The sequence below is a fragment of the Pteropus alecto genome, unplaced genomic scaffold (genome assembly GCF_000325575.1).
Source record: "Pteropus alecto unplaced genomic scaffold, ASM32557v1 scaffold20, whole genome shotgun sequence".
NCBI classification, from domain to species: Eukaryota; Metazoa; Chordata; class Mammalia; order Chiroptera; family Pteropodidae; genus Pteropus; species Pteropus alecto.
This window is the reverse complement of record NW_006436298.1, coordinates 20002197-20019615: the sequence shown is the minus strand read 5'-3', so window position 1 is coordinate 20019615 and position 17419 is coordinate 20002197. Positions and strand designations below refer to the sequence as shown.

The 17419-nt window shown below is 33.2% G+C and overlaps 1 pseudogene; it reads left to right on the top strand.

Moving 5' to 3' along the window:
• Positions 1–16672, top strand: part of LOC102889991 — an 18751-nt pseudogene extending 2079 nt beyond the window's left edge.
• The last annotated feature ends 747 nt before the right edge of the window (positions 16673–17419 follow it).

Genomic DNA, 17419 nt, shown 5'->3' with positions numbered 1-17419 from the left:
CGTGCCTTCTACATGCTAAGCCCTGCTATGAAAACAGAGGATGTTAGGTGCAAGCAATGTTAGGCCTCCATGCTCCAGGACTTATGCTGAAATGACTAAGCTATATGAAGTTAAATAAATTGGTTTATTGTTGCAGTGAAGATTTGCAAACTCTAGCATTATATCAAGTTGTAGAAATCAGCCCGAAATAGTCAAGACAACATTGCACAATTGCTGACTCAGGAGGGCCTCAACTGTTTCCTTCCACTAAATAGAAAAGGCAGCATCTAGTTTTCATCTTTAACCAAAACACACATCATAGGAATGCCTTGCATACTGATCATTCTACTTTTAGAACTTTACATTATTATAGAATCAAAGAATAGTAGAGAGGAAGATAAGAGTCTTCCTGCCCTTAAATTACTAAATTATCTAACCTTTGCATGTCACAGTGGCATCAGTAATAGGACAATCTCTACAACTCTTTGAGGGTCATATTATTTTGATTTGCACGTTAGATCGTTTTAACACTAGGATGAAGGGTATAGAGGCTAGTGAAGAACAGATTGGAAATAAATCAAGGGATTAGTGTCAAAATCTAGTGAAAACTGATTGTCTATAAGGAGACAGAATATATTTAGGGAGATTAAAATGACTAATAGGATATGAAGAAAGAGTTAAAACAGAGAAAAGAAGGTAACTGGGATAAAAGCAGGTCTCTGCTTTGGGTGGAGGTGCCCTTTCTAAGATAGGAAACATAAGAAGATGAGCATGTGTGAAGGGAAAATGCCAAATTCACTTTTGGGCATGTTGATTTTTGGATATTCAACATTAGACAGATTATAGACATCCAGCAGGCAATAACATAAACAGTTCTAAAGATATATATCATTAGATATATTTTCAGAGTATACATAGTTGGTGAAGTTGTGGATCACCCAGAGAGAAGACAGAGAAGAGACTCAACATATTTTAATTAATTTTAACATGTTAGAAATTTAAGCTATAGCTGAACAAAGAGCAGTAGACTAAAGACTATCTTTACATAAAATCTTGTTTGAAAAAGAAATTATTGTATGCAAACAATTGGTGTTTAATGGATTAGTTTTCTGACAGCTATTTGTGCATTTAAATGTTTACTTACCAGAAAAAAATAAGCAGCTATTTGTTTGTATGTGTGTGAGCATGTGCACACGTGAGAGTGTACAACAAAAAACACTGTGTATGTATACATATGTACATACATACATACATATGTGTGTGCAATATAAAAATTTTTAAGTAAGTACATATAAAGAAATACTAAGTATTTGTTCTTAAGGGCTAAGAGGAACACTAGTTTTTGAAGGATGAGGAAGGAAATGTTTGTTATGTGGGTATAATTACTTTGCTTATAGTTCTGCTTCTGGTGGGGTGTAAAGTTAAACTTAAAGTCACCCAAAGAATCACTATTCAATAATATAAAAATTAGAAGGGGAAAAACCTTGTCAACAGCAAATAACTCTTAAATAATTCAACTGTAAATTCTAGTTCATATGTGTGTAATATATACACAAACATACACACACGTACCATACACAGAGACACATGGACATACAAGTATTTAACTGTATTTACAAGTATTTAACAAGTATTTAAAGGCATGGTAATTATAGTGAACAATTAAAAAAATAATAACCAAAGTAAATTATGGTTAAATAACTTAAAAAACTTGGTTGTGTTTCTCCTATAATAATTTTCAAAAATTTGATTGATTTTGTAGAGGCTTAATGTATCAATTCTTGATAAATTGGATAACTTGAAAATCATACTGAAAAAGTAGCATTTCTTGTTCTCTATATTCGTATTTATGGTTCTTATATAGTCTTGCTGTTTATACTAAGCTCACATTTTTTAAATTCACTTTTTATTAAATTTATTGGGAGACATTGTTTCAAGTATACAATTTAATAATACACATTTTTAATAGAAGTTCTATCATTGTTTTCCTAAGCTCAGACCATTTATTCAATGTTATGCTTGAAGTTGCTTAAAACTTATTCAGAATTCTTCTGTAAAGAAACTTTCTAATGCCAATAAATTGAGTATTTGAGTAATCTAAGAGTTTTAGAAATCCAATAGATGACATCATATTTGTCCCTTTCTACGAAGTTTATAAATAATTGAGAAGTGACAAGTGGAGCTCAAAATATTAACTTTACTACTGATAAAGTTTATCAGAGAGGATGGCTTTTGATCTATGACCAAATGAGTTACCTAACTTAATTAGATTTGAATGGATATGAACATATCCCCCCACAGAGATACAGGCTGCTCTCAAGAGATTAGCTGTGGAGAGCAGAAAAGAATACATACATCAGGCAGACAGTTTGGTTCTGAAAAAGGGCCGCCGTCAAGTACATTCACCTTTTCTCCCAAATTTAACCTTCAGGTAAGTCACTTCACTTTGGAGAGGGGAGAAAGAGAGGAATGATAAAAATTAAAAGTATCCCTGTCATACTTTTCCTTTCTGGAGAGCTGTAGCAGAAATGTGCTTTCTTCTATGACAACAATGACAGTGTAAAATGTGTCCCTACTTCACAGGTAGTAAGTAACTACTCAGTGTATACGAATGCCCTGTATTAAGCCAGGTGATAAAAATCAGTGTGATATTATAAAGAATTAGGTCAATTCTATAATTATAAAGATGTTCAATTTCAGTTTCTCTTTTTTTTTTTTTCCATTGCTCTAGCTGGTTTAAGGATATAAGCGATTCTCACCTTGTCTAATAGAACCAGCGGTATCTCTATATATCTATTTATAGTTCTTATTTAAACCTTAAAATCCTAATATGTATTTTAATAAGCATATTTAGTTTATCAAATTTTATTTTTCACATATCTATAATATTCAGTGCACTTAGAGAATGTTCTAAACCTATCCACCCCTGCTTTATTCCGTTTGTCTTTAGAAAGTCACTATAAACACCGTTAAATACATTTTTCATTAAGATACAATTGACATATAATATTTAAGTGTATAACATTATTTGATATATGTATACATTATGAAATGTTTACCATGATAAGTATAATTAACATCTATCACCGCAGTTACATTTTTTTCTTGTGATGAGAACTTTTAAGGTTTATGCTCAGCAACTTTCATATATACAGAATAATATAGTTAATATAATCACCATGCTGTATATTATCCCTTTAGAACTTATTTATCTTTTAACAGAAAGTTTGTGCCTTTTGACCATCTTCACTTATTCTGCGTACTCCCACTTTCTCAGCCTCTGGTAACCACCAATCCGTTCTCTGTATCTGCGCTCTTTCTTTCTTTTTTTGTTTTTCCTTTCTTTTCACTTAACTAATGCCCTTGAGATTCATCTATGTTATCATAAATGGCAAGATTTTAAATTTTTTTTTTGGCTAAATTATTTATATGTGTGTGTGTATCATATATGTATTCTTACATATTCTCTATCTCACATATTCTCCATTCATTCATCTGATGATGGACACTTAGATTGTTACGATGTTTTGGCTATTATAAATAATGCTGCAATGAACATAGGTGTACAACTATCTTTTCAAGTTAGTGATTTTGTTTTCTTTAGATAAATACCCAGAAGTGAAATTGCTGGATCATATGGTAGTTCTAGTTTTAATTTTTTGAGAAGCCTCCATACTGTTATCTGTAGTGACTGTACCAATTTACATTGCCACCAACAGTGCATGAGGGTTTCCTTTTCTCTAAATCCTCCCCAACATTTGTTATTTCTTGTCTTTTTTATAATAGTTATTGTAACAGGTGTGAGGTGATACCTCATTATGGTTTTGATTTACATTTCCCTGATGACTGGGGATGTTGAGCACCTTTTCATGTTCCTATTTGTTATTTGTATGTTGTTTTTATAAAAATGTCTATTCAGATCCTCTGCCCATTTTTTAATTAGATTATTTAAGTTTTTTGCTATCGAGTTGTATGAGTTCTTTATATATTTTGAATATTAGCCTCTTATCAGATATATGATTTGTAAATATTTTCTCTTATTCAGCAGATTGCTTTTTCATTTTGTTGATAGTTTTCTGAACAGAAGCTTTTTAGTTTGATATAGTCCCGCTTGTTTATTTTTGCTTTTTGTTGCTTTTGGTGTCAAATCCAAAAATTCATTGCCAAAGAGCTTATCCCCATTTTTTTTTTTCTATAGGTTTCATAGTTTCAGGTCTTATATTCAAGACTTTAATCCATTTTGAGTTGACTTTTGTATATGGTATAAAAGTGGTCCAATTTCATTCTTTTGCATGTGGCTGTCCAGTTTTCCCAACACCATTTATTGAACAGACTATCCTTTCTCCATTGAATATTCCTGGCTCCTTTGTCAAATGCATTTCTATAAAGTCTTTATCAAAGAGAGCTGACACTATAATTAATGGTCACCAGAATGATGATTTCTTTCTTTGCAGGAGTGAAAGATGGAGGTGTGTTAAAAGGGTACTATTTGAAGCAAAGAGACAAATTAACCAAAAGAGTAGGTAGTAAGATAGCTGACTTTGAAGTAAATGTTTAAAACTCTTTTTTGTAAACAATCTATATACTTAAAGATACCTAAAAATAAGCAAGATAATAACCATTTCCTCAGTTTCTAAAGATTTATTCTAATTAGTAAGTTAAAAGTAGAAATTTTACTATAGAAAATGTCTAACAGCTCATTCCTAATATTAATGTTATTGGATTTAATATTATTACTACTATGTGGAACTTGAAACTCTACCCCAGAGAAAAGAAAAATGCCATGAAAATCTTAGTTTTGTGATTGAATCATACAATTAACATATAAATTTATGATACTAAAAAGGCAATATTTTTATGGATCAGTACATTGGCCTTATTAACATTTTTATTTAAATTAAAAACTTTCATAAGATTGCTTTAGCTTTTTTATCACTATGATTTATATAGAAACTTAGAACCAAATGATCACATGCATTCAGATTTTATGAAAGTGGAGATAACATTTGATCGTTTTTGTATTCTTTATGCTGAACACACAGTAAAAGTACAATAAAGTTTTGTTGAATACATGAATAGATTAAGAAACGAGATAGCTGAGAATATAAAAAAATGCCAGCTTCGATCTTCTTGGGTGGCCTTGTTAATATGTAATGGGACTGAAAATTACTGATCTTTCCAAGAAAAAGGGAAACATACAGGTCTCTTTCACAATTGTATTATATCTAAAGATGCCAGATCTTTACGAAGCATTTTAAAAGCATTTTTTCCTAAATAGAATAAATTTGGCTTTAATGTATGAAATGGTAACTTAGAAAGTTTTCTCATTCTTTATTCCTAGATATTTTTAATAGATTAAGGAGTGTAGTGATAATCTTATTAAGCATGAGATAAATGAACAGTTGACCCACTCTCGTGGAGGACAGAGAAATTTTTATCTGTACTTTCGTTTGTCTAGATTGGCAATGAACAATAAGAGAAAAAGAACAAGAAAAGCAATACTGACTTCTCCAGGAGCTGAGTTTAGGAACGGATAAAATGATCATTTAATATAAATTGGGGGAAGGTAAAATAGGAGAAGGGTCTTACGAGATACAAACTTCCAGTTATAAAATAAATAAGTCATGGGAATGTAATATGCAGCATAGGCAACATATTCAATATTTGTAATAACTGTGTTTGGTGACAGATGGTAACTAGACTTATCATGGGGATCATTTTATAATGTATATAAATATTGAATCACTATAATGTACACCTGAAACTAACAAGGTGTTGTATGTCAATCATAGATCAAAAAAATAGTAATAACTTATACACAATAATAAGTAGTGAAGCCAGGATTGAAAGCCAGGTAGCTGGCTCAAGAGCCTGTGCTTCTGACCATTATTACACACTTACACAATTTAGAGGTGTGTGTGTGTGTGTGTGTGTGTGTGTATATACATATATATATAATATATATAGACTCTGAGATAATTTGCAATTTAAAGAAATTCAGAAAATGAAACAAATTATGTAGCAAAATAGTGAGAAGTGATATTCAAATCTCAGTTTGCTAGCTTTTGATCCATGCAATTTTTTGAAGTTACTCAATCTATGTCTTAGATACATCATTTATAAAATGATGAGACTAGCACTATTTCTTAAGGGCTATTGTCAGGTGTAAGTAAAATCATTTAAATATGGGAATAGTACTATGCTTGGCATGTGGTAGGTGCTCAATAAGTAGTAGAACACCTTTTTGTTCCCTTAGAAGCATCAGAAAATTTTGAAGAAAACCAGCTTAGATTTTCCTGCTAGTAAAGCACTTAAAGGAACAAGATGCTAAGCAAACTTAGGAAAGTTTTATATTCTTTAGCACCTTTGAGCAAGATGCTAAAGCAATCTTATGAAAGTTTTTAATTTAGATAGAAATATTAATAAGGTTGATGCACTGATCCATAACAACATTGCCTTTTTCACATTTGAGTTGTATTTGGAAAAAGTGAGAGATACAGAATTACCCAAGAACCTAATTTTTCCTGGCCAAGCTTAAGGGTTTGACCGGTGTGAGGTGGATAAGGAAATAACATCACTGAAGATCTCTGCCAAGAGACTCTCTGAGCGCTAGGCCAGGTCTTTGTTCTAACAAGCTCTCCAGGAGATTATTATGTATACTAAAGCTTAAGATGCAGTGGTCTCTAGAATAATTTTCCTGGACCCTGAAGTAGCTCCTTCTTATTTTTTTGAAGGACAAAGAAGCTACTTGGTCAGTTGAGTTTCACTATTAGAAAGACAGTATATTCTTCTCACACTTTTTTCCCTTAGGGCACAATATTTATATGATATAATTATAAATAACAGACAACTGGGGAAAGAGATTGTTTTCAGTGCTTGGACCACTGAGAGACACGTACTGCCTTTTTTTCTCATCTTCTCAGAGTGATCCCTTTGTGCAGCTGTGGAGAAAGGTTTAGAGAGAACTGACTAGAAACTGAGGTTAGGCAGGTTTAAATCAAATTAAACTTGAGTTAAATACAGAGTTTTTGAGATTGAAGTGGGCTGAGGATTCTTACTGTGTCTCCATTTCCAGCAAGAAAGTACTTTTCTTGTACAACTGACAGATAGGCTACATGACTTGAAGACTTCCTTCTATTTTTTAACTGTTGGTTTAGCTGTTACTATTTTACCAATTCCCATATCCATTCTCATGCCATTAATAATGCCAGGGAGCAGCTGTGTTAAAGCTGAGGCTGTCTCCTGACTTTATCAGCCTTTGAGGTCACCAACTATAAGTAGTTCAAAGGGATTCTGCTCCCTTCAAGGTCTGATATTTCCCCCACCTGTTACACACTTAGGGCAGTTCCCAACTTTGTTTGCTAATATAACCCTTCTACATTTATTTCTCTGATCGTTCTTTATTCTGTTTTTCTAATGAATATTGCCATTTTTTTTCTTTCTATTATTCATCTAACCTAAGTTCTCTGATTAAAATTTCTTTCTAGGATCACATCATGCACTCTTAATTTGTATACGATTCCTATCTAATGGTTCAGCCAATGACCTCCTGCCTTGTGATGATCAGCCCGGGATGCTTTCCTTCTGTGTAACATTGGCTTCTTTTCCAGCTGTTCTGTGTATTTCAGCCTATAGATAAGTTGTACATTGTCGGTATTTTAAGATTTCCAAGTTTTGACCCTTTGACGGAAGATGCTGAAGGAAGATGTAAAACAGAAAAAGAGAGCCAGGAACACTAATAACATACAAGAACAAACAAGTAAATACCTTTAATGTTGTATCAAATATGGCACCAAAGCCCTGATCGAGTGTTCATGAATTTAATATCAATTATGACATTTTGAAGTTCTAAATCAAAGATGTGGCTAAGATCACAGTTACTATGTAGACTTCAGAAAGAATGGCTGACCTTCAATGACTTCTTTATAGCATCAGTGAAAGACACATGAAAAAGAAAGGCATTTAAGAGGCCCAATATTTCATTCAGGGATTTTTCTTTTTTCCTAAGTGTTTGTGAGGTCCAGGTTTACCCTCTTTTGTGCCTGATATGGATAGTTCTTTATATTAGATATAATTTAATATTAAAAAATGCCCGATATTACCAAATTCTTTTGTTTGCTTATATACTTCCCAAGTCTTCTGGGTTTTAGTATTTGGTTGTAAATTTGAACCAATTTGTAAAAGTGATCAATAAATAATATCGCAGGCACAAAAAAAAGTGAGCTAATTCTGCTTATCTTCCCAGCCATATTTGGACTTTATAGCATTTTAAACTAGGGGAAAATATCACTCATCGTAAGTTAGGTTTCAACCAGGAGTGCATTGCCATTGGCTGTTGGCTCTTACAAACTATAAATGCAGATCTTATAAGAGAGAGACTTAAGTTAGGGGCAGAAACCCCAAACGATCAAATGGAAAGCTCGGAGAATAAATGGTGCAATCTGCAAGCAAATTTCTAACATTATTCCTTTGCCCATTCAGAAAATGTTTCTGACTCAATCACCTTACCTGAATGGGGGCTCCCAACTTTAATATATGCATTCTTTTGGGAGAGAACTGGTTCCTCCTAAATACTTAAAATCTCCCTGGAGAAATATGCCCGCCAAATTTTTCTCTTTTCTCCCTACTAGCCACATAGACCTTGATAAATGTTTATAATACACACACACACACACACACACACACACACACACACACACTTTATTCATTTTCTATTGATACATAACGAATTACCACGAACTTAGCACCTAAACACACATATTTATCTCAGTTTTTGAGGGATAGAGTTTGGACTTAGTTTAGCTTGCTCTTCTGCTCAGAGTCTCATGGCTTCTGAGATATCAGCAAGACTGAGTTCTTATCTAGAAGGTCATCTAGGGAGGAATTCACTTCTGAATTCGTTCAGGTTCAGGTAGAATTCATTTCCTTGTGGCTAGAAGCCTGAGGCCTACAGGTCTTACAGGCTGTCTGCACTTCCTTGCCACTTGGGCCTCTCCATAGGCAATTTACCAAGTGATCATTTGTTTCTTTAATTTAAGCAGGAAAGTGAGAGCGGAGCATTTTGGAATTCTCTAGGCTCTGGTTTTAAGAAACTTACTGAGAGATTATCATTTGCCAGCAGGCCACGTCAAGGAGAGAGAGCTTTATTTGGGGTTTTCATGCAGCCAGTTTGAAATCAGGAATTGTAAATACTCCTCTACTGTGAAACATCTCTGCATCATTTGCCTGCATATTCTAGGACTTAAAGGACTTGCATAATTATTGCACATAAGTTTCAGTTCAAGGGCTTACGTTTGTTAATCCTTTGCTTTCTGAGACTGACAACTCCCTGGAATTTCCAACTGTGACATCTATAGAAGTGAACACCAGCTCCTTTCTCTTCTCCTCTACTGCTCACTCTCCTCCCCAGGTAATTCGATTCATTTCAATGGCCTCAGAGACAATCTATATGCCAATGATTTCCAGAACTATCAATCCAAAGCCCCGAGTTCTCTTTCCATATTATATCCTACATCACAATCGACTCTACAGTCGTACTGCAGGTATTTGAATCTGAATAGTTCAAAACTTAATTCCTCACTATTCTGCATCCTCACTTACTCATACCCACCCTCATCTAATCTTCTTCTTCCTCTCATTAAATAGCAGTACCATTGACTGAGTGACTCAATTCTCAATGTAAGGACTTTTTTGCTTTGTTCTTCTTCACCATTTAAGAATTAACAAATATTGGCAATTCAACTTCATCTTCATTTACAATTTTAATTATGAATTTTGTGCATTCATAGCATAAATAACATACAAAGTATAATCATGAAATTAACACCTATGAACCTATCACTCAAATTAACAAGAAGTCACTATTATTTTCTGTTGATTTCACTTTGTGCATGTCTATAGAGCAGCCCATTTCCTACTCACTCCTTCAGAGTTAATTATAATTTTAAATTTTTTATTATTCATTGTCTTATTCTTCTTTATATGTGTCCCCCAACAATATAATTAAAACTTTGTTAAAACTTTGCCTGGTTATGAACTCTATAAAAATGGCATTCTAATGTATGCTTTCTTCAAAAACCTGCTTTTTTCATTCAACACTATGCCTTGAGATTTAATCAATATTGTTGTAAATTTGTATAGTATAGCATTTTATAAGTATATAATAGTTTATTTATATATTTACCTAACAATGGCCATTTGAATTTTAATTTTTCTTTTACTAATACAATGCTTCTATGAAATTATTGTGCATGTCCTCAATTAACATGCATTGAATAAGAAAGAGTCTTATTAAAGCCTATATCTAGAAGTAGAATTTCTGTATTGTAATACATGTATATTTCCAACTTTACTAGTTAATGCCAAGTTATTTTCTAGTGTATAGATTAAATTTTTAACTCCTTTTTGCACTGTTTAAGAATTCCCATTGCTTCCTATCCTGACCAACACTCAATTTTTCAAGACATTTATTTTTGTCAGTTTGGTGCCTATAAAAAAGTATTTCATTGCAGATTAATTTTCATTCTTCTGAAATTTAACGTAGGTGGGTATATTTTATTTGTTTTGGGCCATTTGTTCTCTCTTTTGTGATGTATATCTGTATGTATTTTTATTCTTTTTTCTATTAGGTTGTTTGCCATTTCTTAGTGATTTTATAGTAAAATTCTTTATATATGTGAATTACATTATTTTTCAATTATAGGTATACAAATTTTATTCTACCAATTGATGGCTTTTTTTTTGTATTTATTTGAAATCAACGAAAGTTTTTCCTCCTTTTGATCAACGAAAGTTAATTTTAATGTAAATTAAGTAATTTTTGCTTTTCAATTAAGTGATTTTGAGTCTTATTTAAGAAATTTTTTTACTTTCTCAAAGTTGTAAAGTTATCCTATAATTTCTTGTAAAAATATAAAATATTTCTTCAATGCTTAAGATTGTAACCCATTTGGGATTGATTTTTGTGCATAGTGTGATGTAAAAAACAAATTCTTTTTAACAACGAGAAACTGATTGGTTACCATTGATCGCACAAGGTCAGTGTCCCCGTTTTAGATCCTGTTTCTATATGTTAGTGGATCTATTTCTTGGCTCCCTTTTGTTGGTATATTTTCTATTCTTGTGCTAAAATCACACTCTTAAAAGCTATTGCTTTATAATAATTCTGTACATCCAGTAGAGCAAGTTCTCCTATCTTGCTTTGCTTCAAGAATGTCCTGATTATATTTTTCCCTGTTTCATGTACATTTTTTTAAATTGCCATAGCTATGAAAATACTGTTGAGGTTTTGATTAAATTTGTGTTAAATATATAAATATATTTGCAGAGAATTGACAACTTTATAATATTGAATCTTCATATTTTGAACAATTGTGTTCCTTCCTTTCCAATTCTTAAGAACATTTAGTATAAAGCGAATGGAAGCAATGATAACTTACAAGTATTTTGTCATTGTTTCCTCCACAATTCAATCTTGGCTTTGTTAATATAGTAGCTTTTTTTTTTTCTATTTCATTAATTTCGGATCTTTATTATATCCTCACTTCTACTTTCTTTATGTACTTTGCATCTTTTTGTTTTTGTTTTTGTTTGTTTTTTTGCTAACTGCTTATGTAGGATAAGTAATTTTCAACCTTTTTTTTTTCTACTCTGAGATAGATATTGAGGCTATAGATTTCCTTTTGAGAATTTTTTTCTTTTTGTGGTATACTTATTTGCCAGGTCTAAATATTTTCTAATTTCCATTATGAAATCTGCTTTACCTAATGCGTGATTTAAAATTTGTGATATATTTTTGATTTTGTTGATTTTTAAATGTATCTATATTTTAGCAATTTAAGTGTTAAGTATTTTAGTATTAAGCAATTTTGGTTTGTATATGTTGATTCTTTGGAATTTTTCAAGACACTCTTTATGAAGCCACATCCTTTTCTTGAACTAGCTCCTTAAGAGTCCACGATTCATGCAGAAGATGGTAAAGAGTAGGTGTAAGAAAGGCTTTGTCTCTTGTCCCCTACATGTGCCAGTTATAAAAGCCTAAGCTCTAGGCTACCCCAAATAAGTAGTGTCTACCCAGGAAAACAATTACTCTCAGTGTTTACTAACTTCCCTGGGTTTATGCCCATGCTTTACTTCTGTCCCCAGGGCATTTGTATTTCCCGTTCTTACTTGAAAACTAATTTATTTGTTAAAGAAAATATCTATATATGTAGATATAGATATTTACATATATACATGTAGACAGACACACAATTATTTAGTTATGCAGAGGAAGAGTTTTAGTTCTATCTGCCATACTACCAGAAATGGACATATTCCATTTATATATCTTTCGAATACATCAGTTCCCATCATCTCCACTGCCACTAATCTTATTCAGGTCCTACTTGTTTTCCTGCCTCTTTCCCCTCCCAAGCATCTCTATGATAGCCTGAGCATCCTTTCTGAAACACAGATCTGTTTGTGTCACTCCCCATTGTTCTTAGCATAAGGACTGGATTATTTAATATGGCCCAATGCTCTTGATGATAAACAGCTTATCTCTACATCGTCCTGTCTCACATGAACACCTACCTAACTAAAATATCTGATTCTGCTGTAAGTTGCTACCTACCTTCGTGGAGGAATTATTTCATGTGTGCTTTATAAATATTAGCTTAGCTGATCCTTACAAAAAAATTTATTCAAGTATTATTATCGCCATTTTACAGGAAGTAGAAAGTGTAAGTGACTTAACCAAAATCACACAGCTATTAATTGGAGGACTTGAGATTTCATCTCATGTCTGGCTGACTTCTCATTTCTGGGCCTTTGTTCTTCTTCCTAGAACATATCTTGTCCTTCCCTCTCTGTCATTCTTATTTTATCCATTAGTTCTTACTTGATCAAGTGTTCTTTTAAATGCACCTTTTTACTCTGTCATAATATCTTGGGTTCCTATTCTTCTACATTTCCCTTTAGACTCTAAACTGTATGACAGCAAAGACCAAATCTACCTTGTTCTCAGTAGCATCTTTAATATCATGACACACACTTTCTAAAAAATCTCTCATCTACTGGATCCAAAAATTCTGATATAATTTAAGAAAAGGGATTTTGTTTCATGGTAAATCAAAGCATGGGAACTTTTTATTTTTTACATTTTTTCATTTCAGGAGAACCAGTCAAAGAGAGCAATGATTTGATTTTCTGTTTTCAGTGTAAAGCTGCTTCCCATGCTCAAAATTTTATAAATTTAAACGTGGAAATTGTATATTAAAAGCAAATTCTTTTTAATAAGCCCATACAATGGTCGTTTAATTGCATGTTGGGCAAGATTTCTAATCTTTGTAATATTATGAGAAATATGAATTCCATAAAATGAAAATCTAAGCATTATATTCTCCTTTTGACTTTCCACAGGATCTACCTATTTCTGTCCACACTATTGCTCAACTGAAGATTCAGATAAACTGGTAAATACATTCTTGCCACTTTTATGAGAAGAAATATGTATTTTGTCAGAAAAGGACAAATATTTGTTAATCTCTTTTAGACATTAATACTTCATTTGCATTTTATTTTGAAATTTTTGTCAGATTATGTACTACTTTCCATCTAAAATATGCAATACTAGATGGAATTTACCTTTAGAATTTAAGAAACTTTTTTCTTAAATAAAACCAGTTAAACAGATACAACCAATTTGCAATTTTTTTTCATTTTCATTGATTTTCATTCTAGTAAAGTTGAGGATATATATATTCTCAGACCTAGTAAGTCACTTCTAATTATATACCCTAAAAAAAGGCATGCTTAGATATACTAGGATACATATGTCCAAATGCCATAGCATCCTTACTTATAATAGCGAAAAACTGCAGGCAATTAAAATGTTCATCAACAATAGAATTAAAATGTAAATTAAGGTATTTTCATACAATGGATTATTAACAATAATTAAAATGAACTACAAATATACCTGGGAACATGCAAAAATCTTAAAAGCCTAACACCGAGTGGCAGAAGTCACACCAAAATATATATATATATATATATATATAAAATGTTATTCTGTTTATATAAAATTTACAACAGGCAAAACTGCATTATATCATTTATTGATACATTTTCAGATGATATAACTATAAAGAAAAGCCAGGAAACTATTACTGTAAACATCTGGACAGAGTGGGAGGGGAGGTGTGTTATAATTGGGTAGCTGTTGGCAAAGTTCTATTTTGTAACCTGGTGGTGGTTACATAGATGTATGACTTATTATATAATTCATTAAACTGTGCACTTTTGTTTTCTATACTTTTACTTATAGTTGCATATTTTACAATTAAAGGAGAATAAACCACAGTAAAACTTCATTTATCTTTGCTTAAGTCCAGAGCATTGCTTAAAGATGAACTAGACTTACCAATTTCTGTTAGCAGGTTAGTCTGTACTCACTGCCAGGAAGGAAATGACTGGGGAAAAAAAGATAAAGTTTGTTTTGGCCAAACAAGAGTCAATTTTCTTCATCGTCAGGATGTATAAAATAGTAGTTTTCCATTTATGGCAATAGACTGGGTTAAACCAGTCAAAAAAATTTTTTTTCCTATAAATAGTGGTCAGTTTTGCAAACTAAGGCTGTAAAGTAGAGCTTTGTTTTTATACAAAGCTAATGTGACTAGTCATTTTAATGCTTGATATTCCTTTTATTATTATCACATTTTAAGAAAATCTGTAATTCCATCAGATATGAGTAGGAACAGTTTTGACATCCTTTTTTAATCAGCCATCAGCCACCCTGTATATAGAATAAGTTAAAGGAGAGTCATAATCGTGTGTGAATGACTTGGAAGAACCTTGTACTGCTTCTTGTTTATCTGTAAGATTAAAGAACAAACCTATTAATTCATTAAAAAGTATTAATTGACCGGCAACTCTATTGTAGTTCACAGTACTTAGAGCTAGGAATAAAAAACATAAAGATAATATGCTTTCTCTCTTTAACTTGCTTACAATATTTGTTTCTTATCACTTAGGCTTTTGAAATTTAGTACTTTAGCTGTGTCTCATTCAACTGTTTTAATTTAATTAAAAGAAATATACTATTGGCTCCATTTAATTTTAACTGTTTTCTACATCCATTTGAATTATAACTTTCTTATTCAACAATAGATTCTAAAATGATTGGGTCCTTTAGTTTACCTTCATCTGAATGAGAAAAATGTTTCTATAAAAGAAAAAAACAAAAGTTAATGGATTTAAGAAAGATTTAGGAAGTTTGGCTGGAAGAAGGAGGAAAGCAGATGATGCATTTAGTTTTGGACATGTAGTTTTTTTGATAGCTGTGGGCCATCCAAGCTGAGATGTCAAGTCTTTAGTTAAATATATAGGAATGACCAAAGTTCATCAAAAAGAGGATTTATTCCTTGGATTGGATTTTTCCACATGGAGCTAGTAAATCAGCCTACAAACATACAGATGATAACTAAAGCTATAAATGATATTCATTAGGTATAATGTATAGAATGATAAGAGCCTACAAGATAGCCTAGGGACACTAATGTTTGGGGAAATGGTAGTATCTACAAAGAAAATAACAGAGTAATAATAACTGTCACGGGCCCGCATGAGTTACTAGAGTGTACTCTAAAAGTTTCATTTCCCACTACTCCTGTCGTTCAGACCAGCATCCCTTTGCTCATGCCTGTGCCTGTCTGGGAAGCCTGTCACCTTTTCCTTCTCTGCCTAGCTCTGTCAGCTTCCTAAGCTAGGTGCTCTCTCCACTGTTTTCATCATTTTCTGTGCATACATCTATTTCAGCACTTACTGAATTATGTTCATGTTACTTTTTATTTTATTTTATATATGTATTTTTTTACAAGCCTATACACTTCTTTAAACAGATTTTTAATGTTATTTATTCCAGTGCCAGGTACTATGCTTGGTACAGATGTTCAATATATGTTTATGGAAGTGAATTAAAGTAAAGCCTTTTTCAGTCACTTATTGGCTCTGTGACTTGGACAAGGTACACCTGCTTTCTCAGCCTCTGTCTTCTCTGGAAAGGGAGAGAACATCTCAGAGATGTCCTCTGTTGAGAAGTTAGGGGAGCTGCCTAGTGGCCGAGAAGCCTCCAGTCTAGTATCTAGCAGATAGAACGCTGAAGTGAATGTTTCCAACTTAATTTTAATCCACTTTGTATTTTGTAATTGATATTTAATATATGTATTGCTATTTGACATTTTATAAGAATGTCTTTAGGCCACTCCCGTGCTCGCTGCACCCCGGCGCCTGCTAGGCAGCGCAGTCAGGGGTACTCCGAGCGCCCGGAGTACCCGTGCTGCTGTTAACGATGGCTGTACCTACGCCTGCCTGGAGGCCGTGCCACCCCCACCAGTTTTAGATTGGCTACAGCAGGAACCTCAATGGCTTGGTGGCAACGGCTGGCCCCTGGGTGGCCCTGAGAAGGTGTTACAAGCAGAGGCCTGCAATACCAAAAAGGATGGGGCAGAGCCACTTCTCTGTCCCTCAGGCTACGAGTACCACATCCTGAGCCTGGGTGACAGGGCTGAGGGCATCCCCAACAGTGGGCAGTGTGTCAAGCAGCACCCGCAGGCAGATGGGCGATTCATGCGACACACATTTTACAAAGAATATCCAGAGAGTGACTCCCAAAACAGCGGAACATGGAAAAGAGCAACAGAGGCACTTTTGATAAAGCAATGGGAGCAGCTAGTTTGAAAGAACATTCCTCCACTTTCTACAAAGCCTTGGAAACAATTGGTTAAAAATGATTTGACCCATAGAAATTACGCCCAACTCAGCAGAGCATGACCCCAGGGATACTTAGAGACAGGGCCCCTGGCTTTCAACCCCAGCGTGGTCCTACCTGGCTGGGTGACTCTGTGGGAGCCACTAACCAGCCCTGGGGCCCCGTTTTGTCATCCTGGAAACAAGGCACTCCTAGGAATCTTATTTGAGCCTATAATTCCACAGATCCTACCCTGGGAGGAAGTCACTGCCTTGTGAACTAGTATGAAGCCCGTTTCTAAAACAGAGTTCAGTGTCTTGTTATTTACAGATTTCTTCCAGGTATGACTGAGAATCATGAACGCACCTCAAATGTTCTCAAAATAGATTTGTTCATCATAAAATGAAAATGCCAAAAAAAAAAAAATGTCTTTACTATATGATCTCTATCCTCAAGTTTCTTTTCAAGAGATCGTATAATATATTGGCTGTGTATTTCACATTACCTAGCATATATTTTGAATATGAATAAATACTAAAGAACAATGAACATTAAACATTACCAAGTGTATTAACAACTCTCATAGATTCTGTTTGATGTCCTAGTTGTGAGACAAATGTCAGAATGATTAAAAATTTTCTTCTTTAAAAAAGAACAGCGTTGTATATAAATATGTATATAAATATTTAATGACATAAGTCAACCATAATC